The sequence below is a fragment of the Oryctolagus cuniculus genome, chromosome 6 (assembly GCF_964237555.1).
Source record: "Oryctolagus cuniculus chromosome 6, mOryCun1.1, whole genome shotgun sequence".
Classification (NCBI taxonomy): Eukaryota; Metazoa; Chordata; class Mammalia; order Lagomorpha; family Leporidae; genus Oryctolagus; species Oryctolagus cuniculus.
This window is the reverse complement of record NC_091437.1, coordinates 3,586,923-3,613,884: the sequence shown is the minus strand read 5'-3', so window position 1 is coordinate 3,613,884 and position 26,962 is coordinate 3,586,923. Positions and strand designations below refer to the sequence as shown.

Sequence of the window (26,962 nt, the reverse complement as noted above, 5' to 3'; positions counted from 1 at the left end):
TTTAGTCCTAACTTTGATGGCCGTTAGATGTGGCATCTTGAACGAACGATTTCCCCGGTCTCCATTTCCCAGCTTAAGACCGGGCTGAACACAGCGACACCCGCCTCCCCGTTTGCACCCGCACTGTACCTTCCAGTACTGTCGGTAATACTGCTACCCTTCCCTGTCGTCCCAGGGGAAACCTTGCCCTGCCCTCTGAAAAGCTTACGATCCAGGAGAGAGTCAAGATGGGTCCCCCACATCCACTGATTGCTCCAGGCAAGGCCCAAGGCGGGGAGAGCTGCAAGACACCACAGGGTAGGTGTGGCCCTGCCCTCTGCCTGCAGCTCTGGGTGCTGAGGGGAGCTGCTGCCAATGCACCGGGGCCCCTCAGACGCCACCCCCTGCAGTGTGCCCCGTGTGGTTCTGGCCATCACATTCCTGCCACACAGTAGCTCTCACCCTGGCTGGGCTGTGTGTGTGGAGGGGGAGACAGATAAGGAAAACTAGCCTGGCACCTACAGCCTGAGCATCAGGCTGTGCAGTGGGGCTCAGGGCCTTGAGGGAGGTTCTCAGAGCCGTAGACTGGCTGACCGCCATGGTGGCCCCTTTACAGGCTTGCTCAGGGCACCAGGGCCCAGAGAGAGAGGGCTGAGGGGGACGAGCCCTGGATTTGAGTCAGAGGACACAGTTGAGTTGCAGTGGCCTTGGGTAGGCTGCGTGGCCACCCTGGATGGCGATGGCCACAACCAGAAAACAGGGTGGGCACACTTGCCCCAGGTGAAGACTGGGTCAGTTCCCGGGTGTGTGGCACGAGCTACTGTCACCCATGACCTGGCTCATGCTGCCCGATGCGCCACCGACCGGATCACTGAGTGCCTGCACACCCACCCTGAGCAGGGTGCGTAGGCGGACCACGGTCAGGTTAAAGGTCATTCACATCTCTGTGTGCTTCAGCCCCTGTCTTCCGTTATTTCTGCCCTCAGGGAAACGCATGGGAGATTCTTACTCATCGTTTGTAATCCGATGTAACTACTGTAATCACTTAAGTCCTGGTCAGAAAAGCAGGTTGCTTCAAGACGCCGCCATCTTCTGTGGCGTAAAAGATGACCTTGTCTGAGATCCAGGATGCAATCTTCTCGGGCTCCGGGAAAGCTGTTCTTTGAATAGACCTTGTGTTTCCTTTGCAAGCGCCTTTTCAAAAACTGCAAGCTCTAGCAAGAAAGATGCCACAAAAATAGAAATGCCAATCTTGAAAGACCTCAAGGTACTTTCAAAATGATAAATCACTGATCTTCCAGCATCCCTGCTGTGATGAACGCTGCTCCAGAGACGAGGCGAGGGAGGCTGACGCAAGTTCCCGGGCCTGCCCAAGGTGACCCACGCCCACGCCTGGAGCAGGGACCCAGAGCTTCTGGGCGCAAAAGCTCAGTGTCGTACGTGAGCTGAGCGTGGACTGTGCTGAGTGTGCCACAACTGTCACAGAACTCAGGGTGTAGTGGGGAACACACACACACACACACACATACTCCCCCTAATATCATGCAAGCAGCAACGGATTCCATAATTAGATGCCAAAATGTTATCAAAGTAGAGGAGGGGAGAGACTAATTATGACTGAGGCGGAGGGGAAACCTGGGCATAGTTTTACGGAGGATCTGAGCTTAGGCTTAGAGAATGGCTGGGAGCTGACAGCAGAGCCTGGAGAGGGGGCCTAAGGCGGGTCACCTGGGTAGAGAGCTCTGGCCTGAGTCCCTATGCAGTTTGGAAAGCACAGGGGACACTTACAGAGAGCAAGCAGAGCTAGGGCGGGCACACACCGGAGGTCTGGTTGTCAAGAGCAAGAGTTCCTAACCGAGGAGGCTGTGGCATGGGAGAGACGTGAGACACCTATCCTCACAGGAGGGTTCCCATGGCACCAAGGAGACCAGGTCTCACTAATTCACTCACTGAACAAGCCACAATTCACTGTGACTATGCACCAGCCAGGGATTCCACGACGGAAGAGACAGAGCAAACCTGTGCTTTCCAAAGAGGCCTGGGTGCACCGGGGTGGTAGGGTCAGGCACGCTGGGGCCATCGAAACCGGGAAGACTTGCTGGAGGAAGCATCACTCCAGCTAAGTCTAGAAAGTGGACAGGGATTGGTTAGGTGAGCAAGGCATGGATGCGTGTTCTGGTGATGGCACCAGAGAGGTGGGAACTAGTGTGACAGGCTGAGGGAGCAAGGGGCTCCGTGTGGCTGGGCTCAAGGCTGTATGGGGTGGTAGAGGAGAAGTGAGGGTGGCAGATGAAGCCAGAAAGTTCAATGGGGCTGCGGCATGAGGGTGGGGGGCAGAACAGGGCACACTTCAGCCTGACAGTCTTTGAGAGGCCCCAGTAGACCAGCTACAAGCTATCAAAATACATCTGGTGAGGGGCAGTAGGGCTTGGCCCGGGCCAGTCAGCAGGCAGCAGAGCAGAAAGGACTTTGTCACTTGGAAGGAGAGTTCACATTACCGAGAGTGGGATTCAAACTCAAGACCAAGTGCAAGGCTCAGTGGATTCTAAATGAGAACACCGTGAAGGCTGCAGTGTGGTGGGAGATGGTTGTTGCATGGGGCGGGATGCCGGGTCAGGCTACAGGGCAGGAGGACAGAGGGCTGCCTCGCGAGGAGCTTGTCGCACACTGGCCACCTGCCAGAGGAGCGAGCACTGGAAGCTTGAGGGCAGAGCACCGGCCTCCCTTCAGATGATGCCAGGCAAGGCAGCTCAGCCCAGCTGCAGGCTCTGGGTTTGTTAGGACATGGAGCGTGTCTGCTCATCCTGAAAATCTGGCTGCAAGATGCAAGCCCTTTCAACTTCTCTAATGATCTGATCCTATCGTCTCAGGGGATAGACAGGAAATAAATCAGTTTTTCCCCACCACTCAGATGTAACCTTGGCGTATCAGCCGTCATTGGCTAATCTGGATGGCAGAGTTGCTGGGAGACGGACCCCATCTGTAAAGCTGTCCTCCTGCGGCATCAGGCACGAGCAGGCTTGCAGGGGACACCCTCCCAATGCCAGCAAAGACCCGCATGCTGTGTACCCCTAGAATGTCCCTGGCACCAGCCTGGGCAGCACTGATGAGTTACTGGCACAGAGGCCGCCCGACAGTGTGGCAACTCTGAACCTGCGTGACTGTGCCCAGGTGCTCACATGGACTCAACAAAGGGAGTGAGAATGGGACTGAGAGAGTGAGAGTGAGAGTGAGAGCGAGCGAGCGAGTGAGCGAGAGAGCGAGCGAGAGCAAGTGTTGGTCACGAGGGAGAGTCTGAGTGAACTGTCTGGATGTGTGACCTGGAGACCCAGGGAGGATGGCCCACAGTGGCGCGATGCTGCAGTCTTGACCAGGGCCTGGGAGAAGCTCAAGTACCCACCAGGGTATGTGAATGAGAATGAGGGAAGGCGGGGCCTGTGGAGCAAGTCTCAGACGCCCAGATAGTTGAAAAAAGCAACGCACAAACCAGCAAAGAACCTATTCCCCAGTGTACAGGTTTGGTTTTCAGGGCCAGCATTGTGGCCCAGGGGGCTAAGCCACAGCCTGCGACACCGGCATCCCACACGAGTGCCAGTTTGAGCCTTGGATGCTCTGCTTATCATGCAGCTCCCTGCCAATTCTCTCCAGGAAAGCAGCAGAAGGTAGCCCAAGCACTTGGGCTTTTTTTTTTTTTTTTTTTTTTTTTAGAAAGCTTGTGCTTAAAGAGAGAGAGAGAGAATCTTCCATTTGCTTGTTCACTCCCCAAATGCCCAAAATAGCCAGGGGTAGACCAAAGCCACCAGCCAGCAAATCAATCCTGTCTCCCACGTGTGTGGCAGGGACTCCACTACTTGAGCCGTCGCCCGCTGCCTCCCCGGGTGTGCATTAGCTGGAACTGGAACTGGCAGGGGTGCCAGGCACTCTGAGATGGGCCACAGGTATCCCGAGCAGCGTCTTAGCCGCTGCACAGAAAGCCTGCTCCGGGAGTCCGTTTCCAGGGTGCACGTTCAGGTGGATCTGTGGAGTGTGTGCCTGACGACTTCCCCACAGACACCGCGGCTTTCACCGGCCGGGTGAGGGCGGGAGGGAAAGCTGGGGTCTTGGCTTCCAGTGTGCGCCCTCACGTGCATTTGTTACCCTCTGGGCAGGGGTGGTATTTTTCAGGAGACAGAAGTGATAATGTTTGCTTTGTCAGTCCTAGAAGACATTTGAGGAGTAAATGCGAGATAATGGATCTAAAAGCACTCCAAAAACCTGACACCTGCTATGCACTGGACTGAGAGCTTGCCTCAGGATGTACAAACCCTAAATGCATGTGAGTAGGCGTGGATTTAGAGAACTTGGAAAGCATCCAGTAGCAACTTTAACATCAGTATTAACACTGACGTTGGGTGCGGGTGGTAGGAAGTATTGTAACATTAACAGTAGCAATAAAAGAGTACTAGTAGAATCCCGGGGTCCAGTGAAAGGCAAAACTTCTTTATTTATTTATTACTGATTTATTTTTTCATAAAAGGCAAAGGGTCACTCCCCAGGATGATTTGAGTTAGCGCATGAATTATTTCACGTCATCGTTAAAATGAATCCAATCTTAAAATTTCCAGTGTTTTCAGTAATTCTTCCTTCCCTATGTGGTGTAGCTGTTAAGAGAATTTCCCAGGACCAGCACTGTGGTGCACTGGGTTAGAGCCCTAGCCTGCAGTGCCAGCATCCCATATGGACATGTTTGAGTCCTGGCTGCTCCACTTCTCATCCAGCTCTCTGCTAATGGCCTGGGAAAGCAGTGGAAAATGGTCCAAGTCCTTGGGCCCCTGCACCCATCTGGGAGACCTGGAAGAAGCTCCTGGCTCCTGGCTTCAGCTCAGTTCTGGCCATTGTGGCCATCTGGGGAGTGAACCAACAGATGGAAGACTTCTCTCTGTCTTGACCTCTCTCTGTAACTCTTTCAAAATAAATCTTAAAATAAATAAATCTTAAAATAAAATAAATCTTAAAAAACAAAAATGTTCCCAAATTAAATCTGCCATAGCCTTCCTTGGCCACTCCATCCGCGGGGAAGATTTATCCAGGCGGAAACTTTGAGAACATTACAATCAGGGAAGGTGGGGATTGTGCAAGTGTTCTGGATCCAGGCCCCTGGAGAGGAACCTTGTCCCTTCCTCACCCAGGGGAAGAAACACACCTTGCCCCCGAGTATCACGGGCCCACGGCTGAGACCGGGGATTAGAAACAGCACCTACTTAACACGGGGTTTGTGTGACACAGGAGCCAAGGGCCCAAAGAAACGGTTGCCTCTGAGCATGTTTAGGCGACAGCCACAGGGAAACACCAGGCAGTGCAGAATGTGGCCTGACGGTAAGGACCTAGGGATTAGCCAAGCCTGTTGGTCTGGATTCTTCAAAGACCAGGACGCGCCTCCCCCCAGGTGGAGGGTGGCCGCCTCGCACAGGGGTGTCCAAGGAAGCCAGATGCCCTTCCTGCTTCTGCTGTCTCCTCAAGCCCCTGACCTGAACCCTGTCACTGCAGAATCAGCCCTGCTGGCTCTGACCCAACCGTTGCAGGATGTGGCGCTGTCTTGCAGTCTGTCCCTGCAGGCGGTGTGCCCCGGGCATGGGCAGGTGGGGGGCAGGCCCTCACCCTCAAACGGCACAGCGCTCAGAACCTGTTCCCTCCCCTGGAGCCCGGGAGGTTGCAGCAGCCCTAGGACCTGCAGGCCAGGACCTTTCGGAACCAGGGTCTGCTGTCCAGGGAGAGCTGGTGCTGCAGCCGTAGAGAGCCCCCCCCCCACCTGGGTCTGACAGGCAGATTTGAGCCTTGTTGCCTGTGCCGTCCTGGCCTGCGACCTTGCACCAAAGCCTTTCTTTCCCCAGGAGTCAGTGCTGTAGTATCTGCTCACGTGTGTGGGATGGCGAGCCCAACTCAGTAACGGCCCCATCACTTGTTGCCTACAAACTGGGAAAGGTTGTATCGACTTCAGGGAAACAGAATCCTTGCCCAATGGCTCAGTCCTGTAGAAAAAGGGTTTTTTTGAACTTTGCAGACTTTTGACTCCACGAGGGACACAGAGGAGGAGCCTCCGGCTGAGCCAATGCTGCCTGGGAACTGTCCTGCCTGCCCCTAACGCTCAAACGTGCTTCTGCTCCCCCGGCCCCTGTCCACGGGGCAGCTCGTCCTCTCCCAGCATGTCTGGTTTCTAATCACCCCTGGGGTTCTGGTCAAGGCCGTTCCCCGTTCCTCGGGCAGGTTCTGGCACTGCTCTGTTTCCACTGCTGCTCCTGTCTGTCCAGCCAGGTTCCAGTTCCAGGCGTCATGTCTGAACATGAGCTGGCGTTCTGCCTTTGCTCCGTCTTCCCACTTCCTACACAAACAGCCACGTGTGCTGAAGATGGCACCCTTCCCTGCAACCCCCTCTGAGCCCTCTACGCTGGGCTGGGAAGAGCTTCTCCCCACCGCCCCAGCTTCTCCCCAGGGGCCCGCCTGTCATTCTCATTTCCTTGGTTGTCTGGACAGCAAAATGCAGAACTGCTGGCCATACCCCCATCCCATCCATTTCTCTGGAAGCCCTGTCCAAGTGGGTGCAGTGACCCTGGGTTCTGGGCTGCTCTGGGCAGCCCCTCCTCTCCTTGGCCCCAGCCCCACCATTCCTGCTGCTCCCCACTCGGACAGGAGGACCTGGACATGTGAAGTACAGTCAGAAAGCATCCGTTTCTGCAGTGACACAGGTGTCCTGGGTCACCAGGGCTGCCTTGGGTGGTAGCTGCCCGGAAGGCCAGCGTGGGCATAGGGAAATCCCAGTCCTGGAATGACAGCTGCCCACTGAGCTCTGATCCTCATCGAGTCTCGCCCCATCGGCTCAGCCTATCCTGGCCGATGATTCCACAGCCAGGACAGCAGGGACCACTGCCCAGAGTGGTGAAGGCAGCAGCAAATTCCATACCATGCATAAAATTATTTAAAATATCGTATAAAGCCCCTTCAGGCTATGTGTACAAGGCATACAGGAGACAAAAATGAATTTCATGTTCTGATGTGGGTTCTCTCTCTAAGATAGCTCATTATGTACATGCAAATATCCCCAAACCGGAAAGTGTCTGGACCATGAAACACTGCTGGCCCCCAGCACCGTGGGAAGGGACACTCAGCCTGCGCTACTTTCCAGGCACTGCTGGCGAGCATGTTTCTCCACGTGTCTCGGGTTGCTAACGTCTGTTTCACAGGCTAGGCTGTGGCTCGTCGGAGGGAAGGAGCCCACCGCAGGCTCTGTGCTGGGGCCGGAGGCCAGAAGGGCCCTTGCGGACAAGAGCTGCTCTCAGCGATGGATTTCAGTGTCCATCTGGAGGTGAAATGAAATAAAACGGAGGAAAAACAGAAAAAGCTGGGTAGCGGGCCTTGTGCCAGACGCGGGGACCCGTGGCTGAGGAAAACTTCACGGGGAACTTGCAGCTTAGTGTGTGTGTGGGGGTGGGAGGGGAGTGATCCTCGTTGAACAGCGTCGCACCTACGAGGGTCCCAAGTTATCTCTCCTACTTAGTGCAATGGAAGCATATCTGCAGGGCTGAACCAGCGCTGGGGGGCGCCGGCCCCGCCCGCCTCCTGAGAAGACGTGGAGGGCATGGGTTGGCTGCCCTCGCTCAGAGGAAACAGGGCTGGCCCTGACCCCAGCCAGGGAGTCCACCTGCAGACGAGGCCATCGTCTGCTTCCTCCTGGCCCAAAGTCCCTTCCCCCACGGCGCTGCCTGAGTCTCTGGCACTTCCTCTAGGGCATGGGTCCTTCCAGGGCCATCGTCCACCAGGGCTCACTTATCCCAGGTCTGCTGTGGCTCCTCCAGCTGAGCAGAAACACCCGGGTGCCAGTCTCAGTTCCCTTCCAGCTTCTGTCTTTCTCTAGACACTGACCTGAACCGCAAGATGGCCACCCCCTTTGTTGCTTGCCAGACTTGCTCTCTACGACAGCATGGACTGCTTGGGCGTCGTTCTAATATGCTGACAAGTTACAGTGGGTTCTTTTTCTGTTATTCTCCCTTCACTCCATAACAGCAAAGATTAGGACACTCAGTTTCCCAAGATGATGTAACAGTCACTGATTAACCTGGCAGAGTCATAGGTCACGCTGATTTTCTACGTGGAAGGTAATGCTAATTTTCAAATTGGTTTCTAAGCTGATTACCTTACAGTGCCATGGCCATTAGGAATTACCTGTAGTTGAACACCGAGAAATTGATTGTTATTTTGCTCTTCTATGCTACAACTGCATTTTCCAGGAATGTTCTCCATGTGGACATGGTGTGGGGTCTGACGTGTCAGGCCGTCGCCTCCCGAGAGTCAGCTGGCACCAGGGAGAAACACTGAGAAGAGTCAAGCAGAGGCTCTCGCTCAGGGAGCAGGACATATTTCCCACAGGGGAGACATCAGAGCAACCACTGTGCATTCTGTCTTCTGCTGCACAGGCAGCGCCCGGGAGTGGCACTGTGCGCCAGTCCTGCAGGAGCCAAGGGACCTCACAAATACGTGGCTGCAGCTGTGGGCAGTGCTGCACGAGAGGGAGGGGCCAGAGGACTGGGGTAGGCAAGCACATTGCCCCTTCTGTCCCCTGCTCTTGGCCGTCTCTTGCTTGCGACCTTTCGGTCGACAGTGGAACACAGACTGGCTGGCCAGCATAGCCTTGGCTCAGCCCATGACAGGTGGCTCTGGTGGGTCCCCAGGACCAGCCAGGACCAGCCAGGACCAGAGCCTGGGCTGGCTCTTAGAGTTCTCCTCTGCAACATTCTAACTTCTCAGTAAGGTCTTTGACCAGGAGGTGCCCCTAAGAGTCAAGATTCTTGCCACCGTCATGGCTCACTAGGCTAATCCTCCGCCTGCGGCGTTGGCACCCCGGGTTCTAGTCCCGGTCGGGGCACCGGATTCTGTCCAGGTTGCTCCTCTTCCAGTCCAGCTCTCTGCTGTGGCCCGGGAGTGCAGTGGAGGATGGCCCAAGTGCTTGGGCCCTGCACCCACATGGGAGACCAGGAGGAAGCACCTGGCTCCTGTCTTCGGATCGGCATTGCGCGCTGACCATGGCGGCCATTTAGGGTGGGGGGTGAACCAACGGAAGGAAGACCTTTGTCTCTCTCTCTCACTGTCTAACTCTGCCTGTCAAAAAAAAAAAAAAAAAAAAAAAAAAAAAGAGTCAAGACTCTGAACCCAGCATTTTCACTGCAGGCTCTGACCCAGTGTCCAGGAGCCATTCTTCCCACCATTCCCAATCCAAAGGCGGGGAAGCAGAGTGGCGTTCCTGCTGCTCACACCTTCGCTGTCTGGCAGCGTCCTGGGGCATGCAGGCTTTCTGAAGGCAGCCTCACTGGCCGCCACGTCCCCAGCACTCGGTCGGGATGCAGAAGTCATGATTTACCAAGTGCATAAAAGGCAAGTGAATGCATCATTACAAAGCAAAATGTTTTCTTTGAGAGAAAAAGTCACTGAGCTGTAACCACGTGGCTACTCTGTCCTGGACGGGCTGGAGTTCAAGGGATAACCAACGTAGCCACAACCTCCCACAGCCTGCACTGAAAATCCGTACAGGATGCTGACCAAGCCCCTACTCTCCGGCCTCTCCACGACATCACTACCTCAGCCCCGATGTGCCCGCGTGGCTGCCAGGAGGCACGACAAGAACCCCTCCCCTCAGTTTCTGGCTCTGCTCCATACCAACATAACCTCCAGTGGGTCCCTGGGACCTGCCGGCGCCAGGGTTTGCGGTGGAGCTGAGACCAGGAGCCCTCCGTGGAGGGCTGCAGCTGGAGCTGGACCTTGACCTCCTTGGTGTTAGGCACATGGTACCGGGCCGTGCCCTGCTTATCACCCCCTGCCCCACCCTCGCCCAGCTGTGGGTCTAACCCATGCCCTGCCGGCAGCCAGCTCTACTCTGCATTCCCCACCCACAGGGCCAGGCCCCTGGCCCAGGATTAGCCGGGAGGAAAGTCCAGTCTCCAAGTCTCACACTGCAACCTGTATTCATTGTCCTGGGCCCAACTCAGAGCCCTGGGAATCTGAGGCTTGGACCCACACCTCGTTCCCTCATGGTCCAGCTGTTCCACCACCACATCTGCTGTCACGCTGACGATGGCACCGAACTTCACTGGAGCCAGCTGTGTGCAGATCATTCATGCAGGTTCCGGCCAGAGTCTGAGGTGATCAAAGGGGCCTAAACCCGTGAGGGGCCAGTGTTGTGGTACAGCAGGTTAAGTGGCTACTTGCCACTCTAGCAACCCATATCAGAGTGCTGGACTGAGTCCCAGCTGCTCCCCTTCCAATTCAGCTCCCTCCTAATGCACCTGGGAAGGCAGTGGAAGATGGCCTAAGTGCTTGGGCCCCTGCACCCATGTGGGAGACCCGGATGGAGTTTCTGATTCCTGGCTTCTGCCTGGCCCAGACCTGGTTGTGTGGCCATTTGGGATGAAAATCCTCTACCTCCCCCAATGGTTGTACACCTCAACTAAGTAAGTAAATTAAAAACAAACAAACAAACAAACAAAAAAAAACAAAGCCCAGTGAAGTTACAGCTCTGGGCTTCACCCGGACAGCACATCACGGTTTTGAGGGGAGGAGCTGCCTGGCAGGCTGGGCGCCGTGGAAAGCCACGCCGTCTTGCTCGGTCCTTCGCCATCCTGGTTTGATCGATGCGGGTGGAGGGGAGGAAGGTGCAGAGGCAGTGGAGGAGGCCCTGACTGTGTGACCCACAAGGGGACAAGAACAAAGCCATCCTAGCGGGTTATTCAGTGTTTCTTCTCCAGATCACCTGCTGTAACAGGTTTAGGCCCCTTTGATCACCTCAGACTCTGAGCCACCACGGAGAAGGAATTTCCCAAACCACAACCCGGTAAGGTGCGATTTCAGCCAAACAACCTGTGACTGAATGTGAAGATCAGCTCCTACTGGAGGCTCCCTGAGAATGTTTCACTATGTTACTTGCAAAAGCAGTGAGACCACCTATGATATTCTAAAGAGAAATAATCAAGCAGCATTAGTGCACAACAAGAAAAATGTAAAGCAATACAACCCCTGATTACTAGCTACAGGGGGATTCAGTTATTATTATTTTTAAAAATTCCGATGAGTTTTACCTTGACAATTTGTCATGCATGTCATGTGCAGCTTTTTATTTTATTTTTAAAGATTTATTTATTTGAAAGGCAGAGTGACAGAGACAGAGGGAGGGATGGGGAAAGAGAGATCTTCCATGCAAATGTCCGGAACAGCTGGGTAAGTGTCAGGCTGAAGCCAGGAGCAGGAAGCTGAACCAGAAGCAGAGGAGGGACTCGATCCCAGGCACTCAGACATGAGACGCAGGTGTCCCGAGCGGTGGCTTAACCCGTTGCACCACAATGTCAGCCCTGAGTCAGCTGATTTTAAAGGCCATGGCATGACACATGCGGGCAGGAAAAGGGTGTCTGCTTTCCACCCTGCCAGGAGAACCAGGCGTGGGATGGTAGGAAGCAGCGTCGCTGAGGGCTCCCTTTGTAATCGCCAGAAGGGCACTCTCAGGGGCTCCCGGTCACAGTCTGCGAGAGCTCAGCCCGGGCCCAGGGCAGCTTCTGGCAGCGGAAGTCGAGGCCGGGCGCTTTCACAAGCACATGCATGTGGGAGAAGCCTCTAGAACTGCACTTGAGAACGAGCACCGCGAACCTCAGAAGGACGAGGGTCTCCAGAGCCCCCAGCACTGACCATGATGCCTGTGTCACCAGGGCTGTGCTCTTGGAGACCCCGGGGGGTAACCCGCTTCTCTGTTCTCCTGGACTTTGGAGGCTTCTGGCATCCCTTGGCTCGTGGCCCCCTCCTCTGTCTCTGAAACCAGTGTCTGAGCTCTGATCCAGCTGTCACGTCTCCTCTTCCTTGGGCCTTCCTGCCTCCCTCCCACCAGGATCCTGAACCCCCCTGGACAAGTCATGGTGCTCCCCTATCTCAGTGTCCTTGACCTGCAAAGCCCCTTCTGCCATGCAAGAAAACACATCAGAGACTCTCGAGATGTGACACCTTTGTATGCTGGGGGACAGTATCAGTCTTCCACAGTGTTGAAATACAAAGGTTTCAGCCGGTGCCGTGGCTCACTTGGTTAATCCTCCGCCTGTGGCACTGGCAGCCCATATGGGTGCCGGGTTCTGTCCCAGTTGCTCTTCTTCCAGGCCAGCTCTCTGCTGTGGCCCAGGAAGGCAGTGGAGGATGGCCCAAGTGCTTGGGTCCTGCACCCGCGTCGGAGACCAGGAAGAAGTACCTGGCTCCTGGCTTTGGATCAGTGCAGCGCCAGCCATGGTGGCCATTTTGGGGGTGAACTAACGGAAGGAAGACCTTTCTTTCTCTCTCTCTCTCTCACTGTCTAACTCTATCTGTCAAATAAAAAAAAAAAATTGATGAGGTGCTGAAACACGGATAGGGTAACACCGCAGGCTGCATGTGGTCCCCAGCAGCCTTATAGAAGTCTGAGATATGGAGCGCGCTCAGTAAACGCTTCCCTTCCTAGAACGTGAGCTGGCCAGCCAGGGATTCCCACACGGGAACGCGAAGAGTCTGATGAGTGAGTTAAAATGCTCGTGAGTTTAAATAGTGAGATAGTTCTGAGAGCAGATCATGCTGAGGGTTCAGGGTGGTGAAATACGCCCTTGTATCCAGTGACTTCTTAATGATTGTTTCTTCTTCTTTCTATCTACCACACAGTTTCTGCCCAAACAGACACAAGAATGCAGGCGACTTTGGTTTGGCGCTGCCCCTGCCCAGTAGCCACGTATCAATGCCAGCGACCCTCAGTCCCACTGTGTTACGTGGCTTTGGCCACAGCAGCCGCTGCCTGGGTGTAATCTTGGAGGTGCGCACACTTCCTCAACCTCAGACTTGGGAGGCAGCAAAACAACAGCAGCAGACCACCACCCACCCCCCGCCCCCCCAAGGTCCCTTGCACTGATCTGGCTTCCAAGGGAAGGAGGCTGATTCTTCTGCAACACCGGGGTCACGTCATATGAAGCGGGCAATGACCGCTCCTCTCACCACCGGGATGCACTCGTGTACAACACTCTGCAGTTTGAGAGCCTACAGCAAACAAGAGGAGGTCCATTTTTTCGGGTTAAGAACATTGCATTCTTGGGGGTTCCAAGGAGGCAGAGTAGCTCCGGGCAGCCTGATCTAGGCTAAGTGAGATTTATGGAAAAGCAGTGGGGAAGCTGCACTCTCGGGAAGCTGCAGGGAACTGCAGGGGGAAGACCACGAAAGCAGGAGAAGCGGCCCAGCCCTGCGTGGAAGGTGCAGACACGCAGCAAGGAGCAAGAGAACAGCAACGAGCCCGGCAGCTTGGAACTGCAAAAAGCACCCGCGCTGGCAAACCCGGTGAGGCCAAAGGGCACGGGCCCACGCCACTGTTGGTACAGCTGCACCGTTTTTGAGTCTGGCCCAGATCCCTCAGGGCAGTGGGGCAGTGGTGGTGGTGGGGGGAAGCAGCGCACTTCTACCTCCCTCCCCCCCACAACAGCTGTGGGAGGGCTGCCACCATCTTTTTTGGACATAAGCAGGTAGCAGCTGCTCCAGCTCCTGTGTGTGCACCCAGCAACTATTGGGCACCCTCCGCCCAGTCAGCAGGAGCAACCACAGCAGATGAAGAGCAACGGGCGGGGACTGTCCAGCTCGCCAACGGCACCCACTGGCAATCGGTGGGGAGGGGCAGCCATCCCTACGGAAGGGACCCTCCTACGCACCCAACACAGCTGTGCAGCCAGCAGGGCTGCTGCCGGTGGGTACCGAAAGTACCTGTGATCCAGAGATTCTACCAGAGAAAAATCCATTTCCCCACTGACTTTGATTCTGGCTGGGAGGACCAGGGTCCATCCAGCAGAGCATAACACAGGCGGGCAGCGGTTCTGGGAACACCTGTCTCCCTGCTCCCCGGGATGGGACTGGCTACCGGGGTGAGGTGTCCCTCTCGTACTCCTTGACCAGGAGAGCCACTGGTGCTGAGACTGAGAAAACTGTGACCACGTGAGAGGGGCAGGGCGCAGCTGGGTTTCCGGGCGATCACGGAGTGCTGATGCACACCCCCAGAGCTCCCTGGTTGCGTGGAGCAGCTCATAGCAGCGGGGACCGTGCTCACAGGGATGCCTGTGCAGACCACATGTGTGGTTCATGTGGCAGTGCGGATGAGGGTTGGACACACTGGGCACTAACACCTGGCCATTCTTCAGCTTGAGAGACAGGAGGTGAGGGGGCGGTCACACCTACAGAAGTGACCATTCCTCTCCATCCTGTTAACCAGAGGAAAGCTACCATGCCCAACTTGGGTGCTACCCTGCATACTTATCCCACCCTGGAGCACTGACCAGAGCTCCCTCGCCACACCCACAACACACCGCTGGGTAATCACAGATAGTGCAGGCATTCCACTAAGCCACAGAGGCACAGCTCAAAGATAAAAGCCATCAGAGGAAAAATAAACCAACTAATTCTACAAACGCTTAAAGATAAATGCAGAAAATCAAGAAACAAGAATAAGGAAGACACCATGAACCTCTCCCCCTAAAAGAAGACAATAACATTTCAATACTAGAATGTGAAGATGAAGAGACTGAAGAACTGCCAAAAATGGAATTAAAAAATTAATCACATGATGACTCAAGAGCAATCAGAAGCAAATCTATGAACTAAAGAAAACCAAATATGATATGAATGAAAATTTTTTCCATGAAATTGATATTTCAAAGAGAAATCATAAACCCTATAGACTAGAAGACAATGGTAAGATATAGTCCAAGTCCAAAGACAAAAAACTGTCAGCCGAGAATACTGTATCCCGTAAAGCTTTCATCTATGAATGAAGGTGAAATAAAGACCTTCCATAACAAACAGAAATTGAAAGAATTTGTCAACACCCATCCAGCCTTACAAAAGATGCTTAAGGGCCGGCGCCGCGGCTCACTAGGCTAATCCTCCGCCTTGCGGCGCCGGCACACCGGGTTCTAGTCCCGGTCGGGGCGCCGGATTCTGTCCTGGTTGCCCCTCTTCCAGGCCAGCCCTCTGCTGTGGCCAGGGAGTGCAGTGGAGGATGGCCCAAGTGCTTGGGCCCTGCACCCCATGGGAGACCAGGAGAAGCACCTGGCTCCTGCCATCGGATCCGCGCGGTGCGCCGGCCGCAGCGCACTGGCCACGGCGGCCATTGGAGGGTGAACCAACGGCAAAGGAAGACCTTTCTCTCTGTCTCTCTCTCTCACTGTCCACTCTGCCTGTCAAAAAAAAAAAAAAAAAAAAAAAAAAAAAAAAAAAAACAAAACAAAAGATGCTTAAGGATGTGCTGCACACAGAAACACAGAAACATGGTCATCACTACAAATGAAGGCGAAGGCAGAAAATCCCCCAGTAAAAGCACAAAGGAAATCCAAAATAATGATTAAGGGGCCAATTCAACAGGAAGATGTGGCTATTATAAATGTATATGCACCTAATTACAGGGCACCTGTCTATTTAAAAGAAATGTTAAGGGATCTAAAGGGAGACATAGACTCAAATACAGCAGTAACAGTGGGGGAGCCGGTGCTGTGGCATAGGGGGCTAAACCTCCGCCTGTGGTGCCGGAATCCCATATGCGTGCTAGTTCAAGTACCAGATGCTTCTCTTCGAAGCCAGCTCTCTACTATGGCTTGGGCAAGCAGTTGAAGATGGCCCAAGTTCTTGGGCCCCTGAACCCATATGGGAGATGTGGAAGAAGCTCCTGGCTTCAGACCGGCTCAGCTCCAGCCATTACGGCCATCTGGGGAGTGAACCAACAGACTGAAGACCTTTATCTCTGTCTCTCTCTCTTTGTCTATCTCTCTCTATATATAACTCTATCTCTCAAATAAATAAATAAAATCTTTAAAAATTTAGTAATGGTGGACTTCAATACCCCACTTTCAGCAATAGACAGATCAACCAGACAGCAAATCAATAAGGAAACAACAGAGTTAATCAACACTATAGACCAAATGGATCTAATAGATGTCTACAGAACTTTCCTTCCCACAGCCACAGAACACACATTCTTCTCATCAGTGCATGGAACTTTCTGTAGGATTGACCACATGCTAGGCCATAAAGCAAGTCTCAGCAAATTCAAAAAAATCAAAATCATGCCATGCATTTTCTTGGACCACATGGATTTAAGCTGGAAATCAGCAACTCAGGAATCTCTAGAACATATGCAAACACATGGAGACTGAACAACATGCTCCTGAATAAACAGTAGGTCATTGAAGAAATCAATAGAGAAACAAAAAATTTCTGGAAACAAATGAAGATGACAATACAGCATATCAAAACTTATGGGATACAGCAAAAGCAGTGTTAAGAGGAAAGTTTATAGCAATTGGTGCCTACATCAAGAAATTAGAAAGGCACCAAATAAATGAGCTATCAATGCATCTCAGTGACCTAGAAAAACAAGAGCAAATCAAAACCAAAACTAGTAGGAGAAAAGAAATAATTAACATTTGAGAAGAAATAAACAAACTGAAACCAAAGAAACAATACAAAAGATCAGCAAAATGAAGAGCTAGTGCTTTGAAAAAATAAACAAAATTGACACACCACTGGCCAACTAACCAAAGAAAGGAGGAAGAGGACTTCTGTCTGCCAAAGAGATACACAGAAAGTGAAGCAGCAACCAATAGAATGGGAGAAAATAATTTCAAACTATTCAACTGATAACTAATTAATTTCCAGAATATAAAAAGAGTTCAAGAAACTCAACAACTACAAAACAAACAACCTAGGTAAGAAATGGGCAAAGGACCCGAACAGACATTTTTACGAGAGGAAATTTAAATGGTCAACACACAGATGAAAAAATGCTCAGGATCCCCAGCTATCAAGGAAATGCACATCAAAACCACAATGAGGTTTCACCTCACTCCCGTTAGAATGGCTTTCATATAGAAATCAACAAACAACAAATTCTGGTGTGGATGTGGGGAGAAGGGTTGGTGGGAATGTGAGCAGGTGCAGCCACTGTGGAGGATAGCCTGAATATAGACCTACCATGTGACCCCGCCATCCCACCCCTGGAAATTCATACAAAGGAAATGAAATCAGCATCTGAACAAGTCAACTCAGATGTCCATCAACTGAAGGCCAGATAAAGAAGTTGTGGGATATGTATACCATGGAATACTACACAGCAGAAAAAATGAAGTCCTGTCATCTGCAACAAAATGGATGCAATGGGAAACCATTATACTTAGAGAAATAAGCCAGTCCCAAAAGGACAAATACCATATGTTCTCCCTGATCTGTGGTAAAAGGTAATCTACAGGAACGAAACTGACACCTTGAGATGCTATGATTTTGAACAGCCCTTGTCTTGATTGTTGAGGAACAATGCTTTTCTTGTTTGTTTGTATGTTTCTGTTCTTTTTTCTTTTTTGTTCATACTATTTGGTGAACTCTCTACTTAGTACAGGGTTAGCCTTATGAGTATAAACTTAACTGAAAACTGACCCTTGTAAAGAATAAGAATGGGAAAGAGAGAGGGAGGAGGAAGACAGGTGGGAGTATGGGCAGGAGGGAGGTTGAGGGGGAAGAATTACCATATTCCCAAATTTGATATATATTAAATGCATGAAGTTTATATTCCTTAAATAAAATTTTAAAAAAGAACATTATATTCTCTTCGATTACACTAATTTACATATATCACCATCACCTTAAATACCAAGTAGAGAGAAATTTCTATTTAATCATTTCCACTGTTCCACTTACTTAAATATGTAAAGACGTCTGCTCCACTCCACAGGCATAACAATCTCGTCTTGAATACAAAGCATTCTGTCTCACAAACAGAAGGTCAACTTCCAATACAGCACCAAGTGGCAGGGCCTTGCAGAGCACTGTGGGCTAGATCTGGTCTGTGGCTTCTCCCCAACAGTAGGCTGCTTGGAATGTTCTAGAAAATCTGGCTCTGTGCCAAGGAATTGAGGGGCACATTTTTTTTTTCCTTGCAAATCAAATGACACATCCATTGCAGACCCACCCTGGAGGCGCCAGGAAGAGCTGGGTGGAGTTAAGTGGAATTTATCCCTGTGTTGGTTCTCTACAGGTCATGGCTGGGAGCTGCAGCCCCACGTAGACTGTGGGCAGGAGGTAAATGGTCCTTTTTTTTTTTTTTTTTTTTTTTTTTGACAGGCAGAGTGGACAGTGAGAGAGAGACAGAGAGAAAGGTCTTCCTTTGCTGGTGGTTCACCCTCCAATGGCCGCCGCGGCCAGCGCGGTGCACCGATGGCAGGAGCCAGGTGCTTCTCCTGGTCTCCCATGGGGTGCAGGGCCCAAAGACTTGGGCCATCCTCCACTGCACTCCCGGGCCACAGCAGAGAGCTGGACTGGAAGAGGGGCAACCGGGACAGAATCCGGCACCCCGACTGGGACTAGAACCCGGTGTGCCGGTGCCGCTAGGTGGAGGATTAGCCTAGTGAGCCACAGCGCCGGCCAATGATCCATTTTTATATTCAGAAAATTCCTGAAGGGCGTGAGGCAACTGCTCTTTGACTGTGGGCTGAGTTCTCCTGGTATCAGGTAATTAATGCCCGTGTCTCTGCACAGGAAACTGGGGAAGTGCACTTATGTCCGGTCAGCAGACGCAAACAACCAATCCAGCGGCAAGTGCCTTCCAGGACCTGGCCATAGGCTCTGGAGTGCTGGACCTATAGTTGGAAAGACTGGGTGTTAGAAACATATCGTTTCCCTCAAGTTAGGCCACGAACTAATCTGGAAGGTGAGATTGATGGAACAGCTGAGAATGTTTTGGGGGAGGGGAGGAAGACACAGGAGGGGGGGACCAGACTCGGCGATGGGAAGCTTACTGTGCAGCTACAGTAGCTTACATGGGGTTGTGTTGGGTGAGAGCGATACCCAACAGACAGACTTGAAGGGAGCACCCAGAAGACCACCCACGCTCGCAATAAGTCACTGAGGAGAATTATTTCCTCTGCACCGCAAGGTGACTACAGAGAGAGATGATGTTCTGTATACTTCTCTAAAGAAAACTAAACACGATTTTGAATGTTTTCATCATAAAAAAAGTTGAGCGTTTGAAGAGACAGATATGCTTACAGAGTTCTTGAATTTTTCCTTCTATCCAACTGAAACTTTGTGTTCTATTTTTTTAAAGATTTATTTTATTGATTTGAAAGACAGAGTTAGAGCGAGAGAGACAGACAGACAAGAGAGGTGTCTTCATTCCACTGGCTCACTCCTCAAATAGCCACAATGGCTGCAGCTGAGCTGATCTGAAGCCAGGAGCCAAGAGCTTCTTCCAGGTCTCTCATGTGGATGCAGGGGCCCAAGAACTTGTTCCACTGCTTTCCTGGGCCATCAGTAGGAAGCTGGATCAAAAGCAGAGCAGCAGGGACTAGAACTGGCGCCCATATGGGATGCCAGCACTGCAGGCCAGGGCTTTGACCTGCTACACTGCAGCGCTGGCCCCAATTCTGTATCCTTTGATCTGTGTCTCCCCCGCCTCTGCTAACCCCTGTTCTAGCTCTGCCTGTAGGAGCTCCACTGTTTTACATTCCACATGCATGTGTGATAATGCAGTGTTTTCTCCCAGACTTGCCTTACTGCATTTCATGTGATGTTCTCCAGATCATCCATTTGTTACTGCAAGTGACAGGATTTCCTTCTTTTCTTCTGAGGCTGAGTGGTATTCCGTTGTGTGTGCACAGCACAGTTTCTGTGCTCATCCATCCACTGACAGACACTCCGATCTGTGTCTTGGCCACTGTAAATAACGCAGCCACGAACACAGGCGTGCAGGTGTCCTGCTGACATACGGACTTCACTCCCTCTGGATATGTGCCCAGTAGTGGGGCTGCTGGGTCCTGAGGCAGTTCCACTATAATTTTTTTTGTAAAACTCATGCTGTTTCCCACATGCCTGTACTAATTTCCATTCCCACCAACAGTGTGTGAGGGTTCCCTTTCCTCTACCTCTCTATAACGGTTGTCTCTTGCTTTTTTAGATAACTGCCTTTCTAACAAGTGTGAAGTGATATCTCCTTGTGATTTTAATTTGCATTTCCCTGATGACTAATGATGTTGATCATTTTCCTCATGTACTTGTTGGCCATTTGGATGTCTTCTTTTGAGATGCATCTGTTTAGATCCTATGCTCATTTTTAAACTGGGTTATTTGTTTTCTTACTATTGAGTGTTTGAGTTCTTTATACTCATGTATTGTGGATATTAGGTCCTTATCAGATGCATGGTTCACAGAGAGTTCTCCTACTCTGTGAGTTGTTTTTGCACTCTGTTGGCTGTTTCTTTGGCTGTGCAGAAGCTGTTCAGTTTGATGTAATCCCAATTCTCTATTTTTGCTCTGCTGCTTGTATTTTGGGTTCCCATCCCTCCCTCCGCCCCCCGCTGCCCAGATCAATGTCACAGAGATCTTCCCTATGACTTTCTCAAGTAATTTCACAATTTCTTGTCTTCCATTTAAACCTTTAATCCATTTTTAATTGAGTTTTGTATGTAGCATGAGATAAGTGTATTATTGCATTGTTCAATAGACTGTCCTTTCTCCACAGGGTGTTCTTCACATTTGTTGAAAGTCAGTTCACTGGGTGGGTGCTGTGGAATGAGCGGTAAAGCTGCTGCCTGCAGTGCCGTCATCCCATCTGGGCACTGGTTCAAGACCCAGCTGCTCTACTTTCAGCTCAGCTCTCTGCTATGGCCTGGGAAAGCAGTGGAAGATGGCTTAAGTCTTTGGGCCCCTGCACCTGCATGGGAGACCTGGAAGAAGCTCCTGGCTCCTGGCTTCAGATTGGCCCAGCTCTAGCAGCTGCAGCCATTTGGGGAGTAAACCAGCAGATGGAAGACCTCTCTCTCTTTCTACCTCTGCCTCTCTGTAACTGTCTTCAAATAAATAAATAAATCTTAAAAAAAATCAATTCACCATAAGTATGTGTGTTTAATTCAGGGTTCTCTATTCTGTTCCACTGGTGTGTTTGTGTTTATGCCAGTCATTACTATAGCTACAGAGTACGTTTTTATGCCAGTAATTACTGTAGCTACATAGTATGTTTTGAAGACAAGTGTAGAAAGAGGTAAGCACCCCCACACAATAAAGGTCATTTATTAAAAACTCAGTGAATACCATATTCAGTAGTGAAAAGCTGAAAGTTTTTTTTTTTTTTTTTGTCTGAGACCAGGGACAAAACAAGGATGCTCACTGTCATTATTTTTACTCAACATAGTATGGAAGTCCTAGACAGAGCACTCAGGTGTGAGAAACAAGTGAAAGGCATCCCAACTGGAAAGGAAGAAGTCAAATTACCCTTCTTTGCGAATGACATGACCTTATATTTAGAAAACCCCAAAGATTTCACCAAAAAACCTGTCAGAACTCACAAATGAATTCAGAAAGGCTTCAGGATATAAAATCAACATAAAAAATCAGTTGCATTTCTACAAACTAATAAACTATCAAAGAAAAAATCAGGAAAACAATAGCACACACAATAGCTATAAAAAGATAATAAAATGCTTAGGAACAAACTTAACCAAGGAGGGAACGGAACTTTACACTGAAAACCATAAAACATGGATGAAAGACACAAATAAATATCTCATAGGTACGAAGTGGAAGAGTTAGTGGCTAAAATACCCACACTGGGGCTGGCATCATGGTGTAGTGAGTAAGGCTGTCACCTGACGCCAGCATCCCAGATGGGTGCCAGTTCATGTCCCAGCAGCTCCACTTCCGATCCAGCTCCCTGCTAATGACCTGGGACAGCAGTGGAGGATGGCCCAAGAGCTTGAGCCCTCGATACGCTCCTGGGAGACCTGGAACAAGCTTCTGGCTTCAGCCTGGCCCAGCACTGGCCCTGTGATCATCTCGGGAGTGAACCAGTGGATGGAAGATCTCTGTCTTTCCCTCCCTCTCTGTAACTCTTTCAAGTAAATAAATAACTCCCAAAATCAAAATGTCCATACTGCCCAAAGTGATGCATAGATTCAAGGTAATCTCTATCAAAATTCCAATGACATTTCTCACAGAAATAGAAAAAACCTCCTAAAATTTAAATGAAACCACCACCAGCCCGGAATATCCTAAGCAACCTTGAGCAGAAAGAACAAAGCTGGAGGCATCACACGACCGGAGTTTTACGCTCATTTTGATTTTTAGAAATAAGCACTCATTGAGATTACTGTTTTTTTTTTTTTTTTTGGGGGGGTGCTGACTTACACTTTGCCTCATCGCCCCACCTCCCTTTTGGGTGGCAGCCTGGTGCCTTGGCCACATCCATGGGCATGCCATGTGGCAAGTGCATGGGTTCAGAGGTGGTCCAAGGCTCTGCCACTTAACCTCCAGGAGGTAAAGCAAGCTCCCTAACCTAGTCTGAAGTTGCCCAGGTTTCCAGAGACTCTCTGCCTTGTCTTCCTAGTTTTTCACTCCCTGCTGAACTTAGTATCTTAATGGCAGCAAAAATGCCTGCCCCCACCCCCCAGTCCCAGACTAAAAGCCCTCAGCAACCTGGGAGAATGATTTTGAAATACAAGAGCCAGTTGTTTGTGTTGGATGAAGTCAGCAGATTGTCACGCCTGAGGCAGTGTGTGTAAAAAGCACTTTGGAAATGAAATTTGCTTTACTCTAATAGCAAGTGTTTTTATCTTTTCTAGCCCACAGGCAACCGCAGTATTTTCCTGCAGTCATGCTGGCACAAGGGACACTGGCAGATAAACGACTTCTCGTTCTGCTCTGGACAGCCTGTGCTGCAGAGGACCAGCCTGCCAGGAGGCTGTGGGAGGACTCCTGAGGGGACAGGAAAGGAAACCGGAAGGGTCGGTCCCAATCCTGTAGCCGTTCATCAAAAGGCGTGGGGCAGTGGTTTTTATGCTCCGGCTCTGGACACATTTTCCAACTCGGGATTCCAATTGACTGGTGAGCACTGCGGTCAAAATACAAACTGAAAATTGGTGGGAACGCGTCACCCTCTCACGGCACAGCACTTGGAAACATCTGTGCAGCAGCCTGAAACACGGCTGCCCCCACTACGGCCCAGCTGAGGTGCTTCCAGCTCATTAGTATGTAAATCAGCTCATAAATATTTCCTGCAAGTTCACACTCGCTGAAGCTTCCAGCTATTCATCGCCTCCTTTGGTGTCCCTTAGCCTCTGCTTCTTGGGCCATGGGTGGAGGACAATGGGTCTCACTGCATATTAGTAAAAAAGCAAAGGAGGAAACCCTGGGAGAGGCTGACAATGAGAAACAGGATGGAGAAGGCAATTTTACTCCACTTCCTTTATACAAATAAAATTATCTAGTGCTGGACCAGGGAAGTCTGTATAAAGTAAGGCCAGCCCCAAAGCGTGTACACAGCAGGCCGAGCGGAATGAATGTTCCTTTCACAAACTCTCTGAAAGCCTTGGAAAGGGAACGAAGCATTTCGCTGGGGGCAGGCGCTGGACTTTCACAGTGGGGAGACGGTCGCTCGGTTACAGAACCTCTTCTGTGCACCGTGAGCGCTGCAATCCTAATCACAAAACAGAGACGACGGAGGCCAGTGCCACCGTGATGTTCCGGGTGGTTCTCAGCCTCCTGCCAGAGCTCAGCACTAAAACCCACCAGGCAGGCCAGCAGCCGGCGCGTTAACGAGTGAGAATAAAATGTAACCAATGGCAACGAGGGAAACAGCAAATGGATCACATTTCATTGAAGGGCTGCTTATCTAAGGGCCATTCTTTGGTGTATCCCAAAGAAAGAATACAGTGCTTTCAGTTACACTAGGGTGGACTATTGATTGTAAGAACATCCTGATTTTAGAGACGTGAAACAATGTGAATCAGTGAAAAGTACTAATTTTTAAATTTGGCAAAGAATGAAGATGATCAGGGGCTAGAGAACGTTGAAGACAGAGCTGGTCCCTGTAGCAGGTTCTACTCTAGGAAGCCGCAGCTTTTCCAACTTCTATAGCAGTGACATCAGCAGAACAGGGAGACAGCGCTGCTGACCATGGGATCGGTCACGCCGTTCATGCTCCACCAGGCTTCTAGCACCCAGGACCTGCCAGACCCAGGCCATGAGGCTCCAGTTTTGGGCTAAGGTGTGCCCCAAACTGGTAAATGCAAGCCAGACTGCTTGGCCAGGCACCCAAGCCCCCACAGCACCTGATCTCAAGCTTTCTCCCTCTTTCGGTTTTCGGTGTGTGATCCATACTTCCACCAAATTAAGTGATAGAACCTTCTGGAACCCACAATGTGGTGTCTTGGTCCCCTGGCCCTGCCTGTACCTTGTCACTCCTGGCATGTTTGGCTGCACCATTCTTTCTTGTGGGGGCTGCCCTGTGCATGGTAAGATCAGATCCACCGGATGTCGGTATCCCTGCCCCCAGCTGTAACAGCCAACACTGTCTTCAGACATTGCTGCGCGTCCCCGGGGGAACGGGGCTTGTACCACGTGTTGCAGTGAAATAGCCAATCATCGGCGTCAGCGGTCTGTGAGCCTGGCCCTGGCTCTCGGTGTGGACGTTTGACTGTTTTTGCCACTTCTCACAGCACCTCATTTTCCCATGGCAGCCAACCCTGGCCCACTGAAGGCAGACTTGAGGGGGCACTAAGCACTGGAGACAGAGTCTTGTCCACCATGGAATGAGCAGGGTTGGGTATGACTGGAAAGGGGTGACCCCTGGGCGGGACGGCACAATCACCCCAGCCTCCCTTGGGTCCCTCCTGCCTCCTGCCCGTTTTCCCATTTTGGCTTCTAGGTACCCACCCTCTCTGGATTCAGTGCCCTTCCAATACGTGGCCTTTCTGGCTGAATATGCCAGCTGTTTCCTGTCACTCACCTGCAGGGACACGGCTGTTCTTCAGCTCCGTGTTTTGAACCAGGAACTTCACATCTCCAAACTTGCTCCTCTTCTGCATATTGAAAACAGAAACTGTTTACCTTTAGAATTTGCAAAACATGTCCATCCCACAGTCTCTGCCCCTTTTCTGTGTTTTTAAATTTTTACTTATTTGTTTGAGAGGCAGAGAAAGAGACAGACTTATAGTCAGAGAATGGGTTCCCATCTGTTGGTTCACTCCCTCAAATGCTAACAGCTGGAGCTAGGCCAGGCTGAAGCCAGGAGCCAGGGACTCAACTGGGGCCTCCATGCATGTGGCAGGGGCCCAAGTACCACAGCCATCACTGCTGCCTCCCAGGGTGCACTTTAGCAGGAAGCTGGAATGGGGAGCCAGAACCCAGACATTCCCATAGTGGATAGGGTACCCCCAGCTGTAGGCCCAATGCTGCCTCCACCCCTTCCAACCCTACCTGTCCATCAGGTGAGCCTCATAACCAAATCCTGGAGACCACGAGAGAAGCCTTGCTGGTCACTCAGTGTTGGCTGGGAGGGGCCTTTGTCCCCCGCAGCCTCCACACTGCTTCACTTTCGCTCACTCCTTGCTGATGGCCTCGCTGCCCGCTCTTTCCAGAGGGAGGTGCTGGGGGGGTTCCTGCCAGGAGCCCGTCACACCCACTGGGTGCTATTCTATCCCCAGCCTGGCTCGAGCCTCTTTCAAGAGGATGGGTCTCGCAGCTCTGCTCGGTTAGCAGCAGGAGACGCGACAGGAGCTCAGGGTCCACGCTTTCTGTTTCTGCTCTGACAAACAAGGCCAGGTGCTTCTTTGAACAGCCCCGTTCCAATGGGCAGGAAACAGAGAGACAAAGGCGGGAAGGATGCCCAGAAAGCTGTGGGGAGGCACAGGGTGGTTTCCTTGCTCGGCTTCTCTGCGGCAGGGGAGCGGCCCTTGTCTCAGCTTCCCCTTTGCAGGTGAGAACACCCGGGTGAAGGGCTCTTTCTGCTCCTTCGCACCCCGGGGCCAGGTGCCGAGTGTGGTTCCTGCTGCTGACTCCGGTGTTGGACTGTGGGCCCTGATTCCAGTGCTTACCCCCTCTGCCAACCCTGAGCCTGGGGGCGAAGGTGGGGACTGCCGTGTGGGCCTCAGAGCTGAGGTGCAGGCAGGCCGGGATAGGCTGCCAAGAGGGGGTTCCTCTGCCCCTGCCCACAGTCCTGGCCCTGGTGAGCCTGCATCCCCAGGGTCCGTCTGTGCATTTTCTGGTTTTAGCTGTCTGGCAGTAAGTTTCTAGTCTCTTTGTAGCAAAATGCACAGCTCGTGTCATTTTACATGTCATGTATTACAGAAAGCCCAGAACAAAACCACCCTCCTCCGGAGCTCACCAGGCGCTAGGATTGCTCCTTCTTCTAAATGTGCCGCGCACGGGCCAAAAGCTTTCCCTGGGCAGAGAACAGGGAGAGCTCGGCCTGGGCCCTGGGCTTGCTGCTGGGCCCCTCTCCCTGTGTGCTCACGACCAGCAGGTGCGAGATGATCCCATAACCTTTGTCCACCAGCTCCTCTTTCCATGTCTCCTCTCTTGGTGAAGGGCACCATCATACACATCACTGCCTCCCCCCACCCCCTGCCACATGCCTGCCCCCCAACATCCCAGGGGTCCACAGGCTCTGCCTCTCCCCTACCTCAAGACTCTGCTCTGCTGGGATTTCTGGAGAGTAGAGAAAGTCAGGCTTGAATGACAGAGACAAACCTGAAGTCACTCTCAGTAATGCCTGCTCCCCAAGTCCTCGTCCCCACTCCAAGGCAGGCGCCGGTCCCTGTGAGGGGCTTGAGGTGTGGCCTGCGGTAATGATTCCAGGCATTTCATCTGTAAAATTGTACATATAGAAATGCATCATTCATTCGCATGAACGTCCTGTGTAAACCGTTTTGCATGTCCTTATTTTATCCAGCATGTATCCTGAAGGTCTTCCCATGCCCACTAAGTGAGTCTGTTTGCACAACTGTCTAGGACTCCAGCATAGGGTCCTCTGGTCGTTGGCCAGTGCCTTGCACCCCTCCCATGCAGTCCCTGTGGCTCCCACCCCACTCCTCCCTGCACAAGTGGGATGATGATCCAAATGGGCCAGGGTCAGATGAGGGCCCACTCTGGGCTGATAAGCACCATTGCA

The 26,962-nt window shown here is 51.7% G+C and overlaps 1 protein-coding gene across 6 annotated transcripts in view; it reads right to left on the bottom strand.

Moving 5' to 3' along the window:
• The window catches only part of APC (APC regulator of WNT signaling pathway), a 182,287-nt gene extending 155,728 nt beyond the window's left edge, over positions 1-26,559 (bottom strand). For 4 of the 6 annotated variants that reach the window (XM_070075972.1, XM_070075976.1, XM_070075980.1 and 1 more), the window contains exons 1-2: positions 25,270-25,612; positions 24,800-24,872 (exon numbers count right to left, since the gene is read on the bottom strand). The gene's annotated coding sequence lies outside the window, so the exon portion shown is untranslated. Of the gene's footprint in view, positions 1-24,799; positions 24,873-25,269; positions 25,647-26,541 lie in introns of those variants that run through there. The other 2 variants (XM_070075973.1, XM_070075987.1) reach the window with 2 other exon arrangements.
• Between the last annotated feature and the right edge of the window lie 403 nt (positions 26,560-26,962).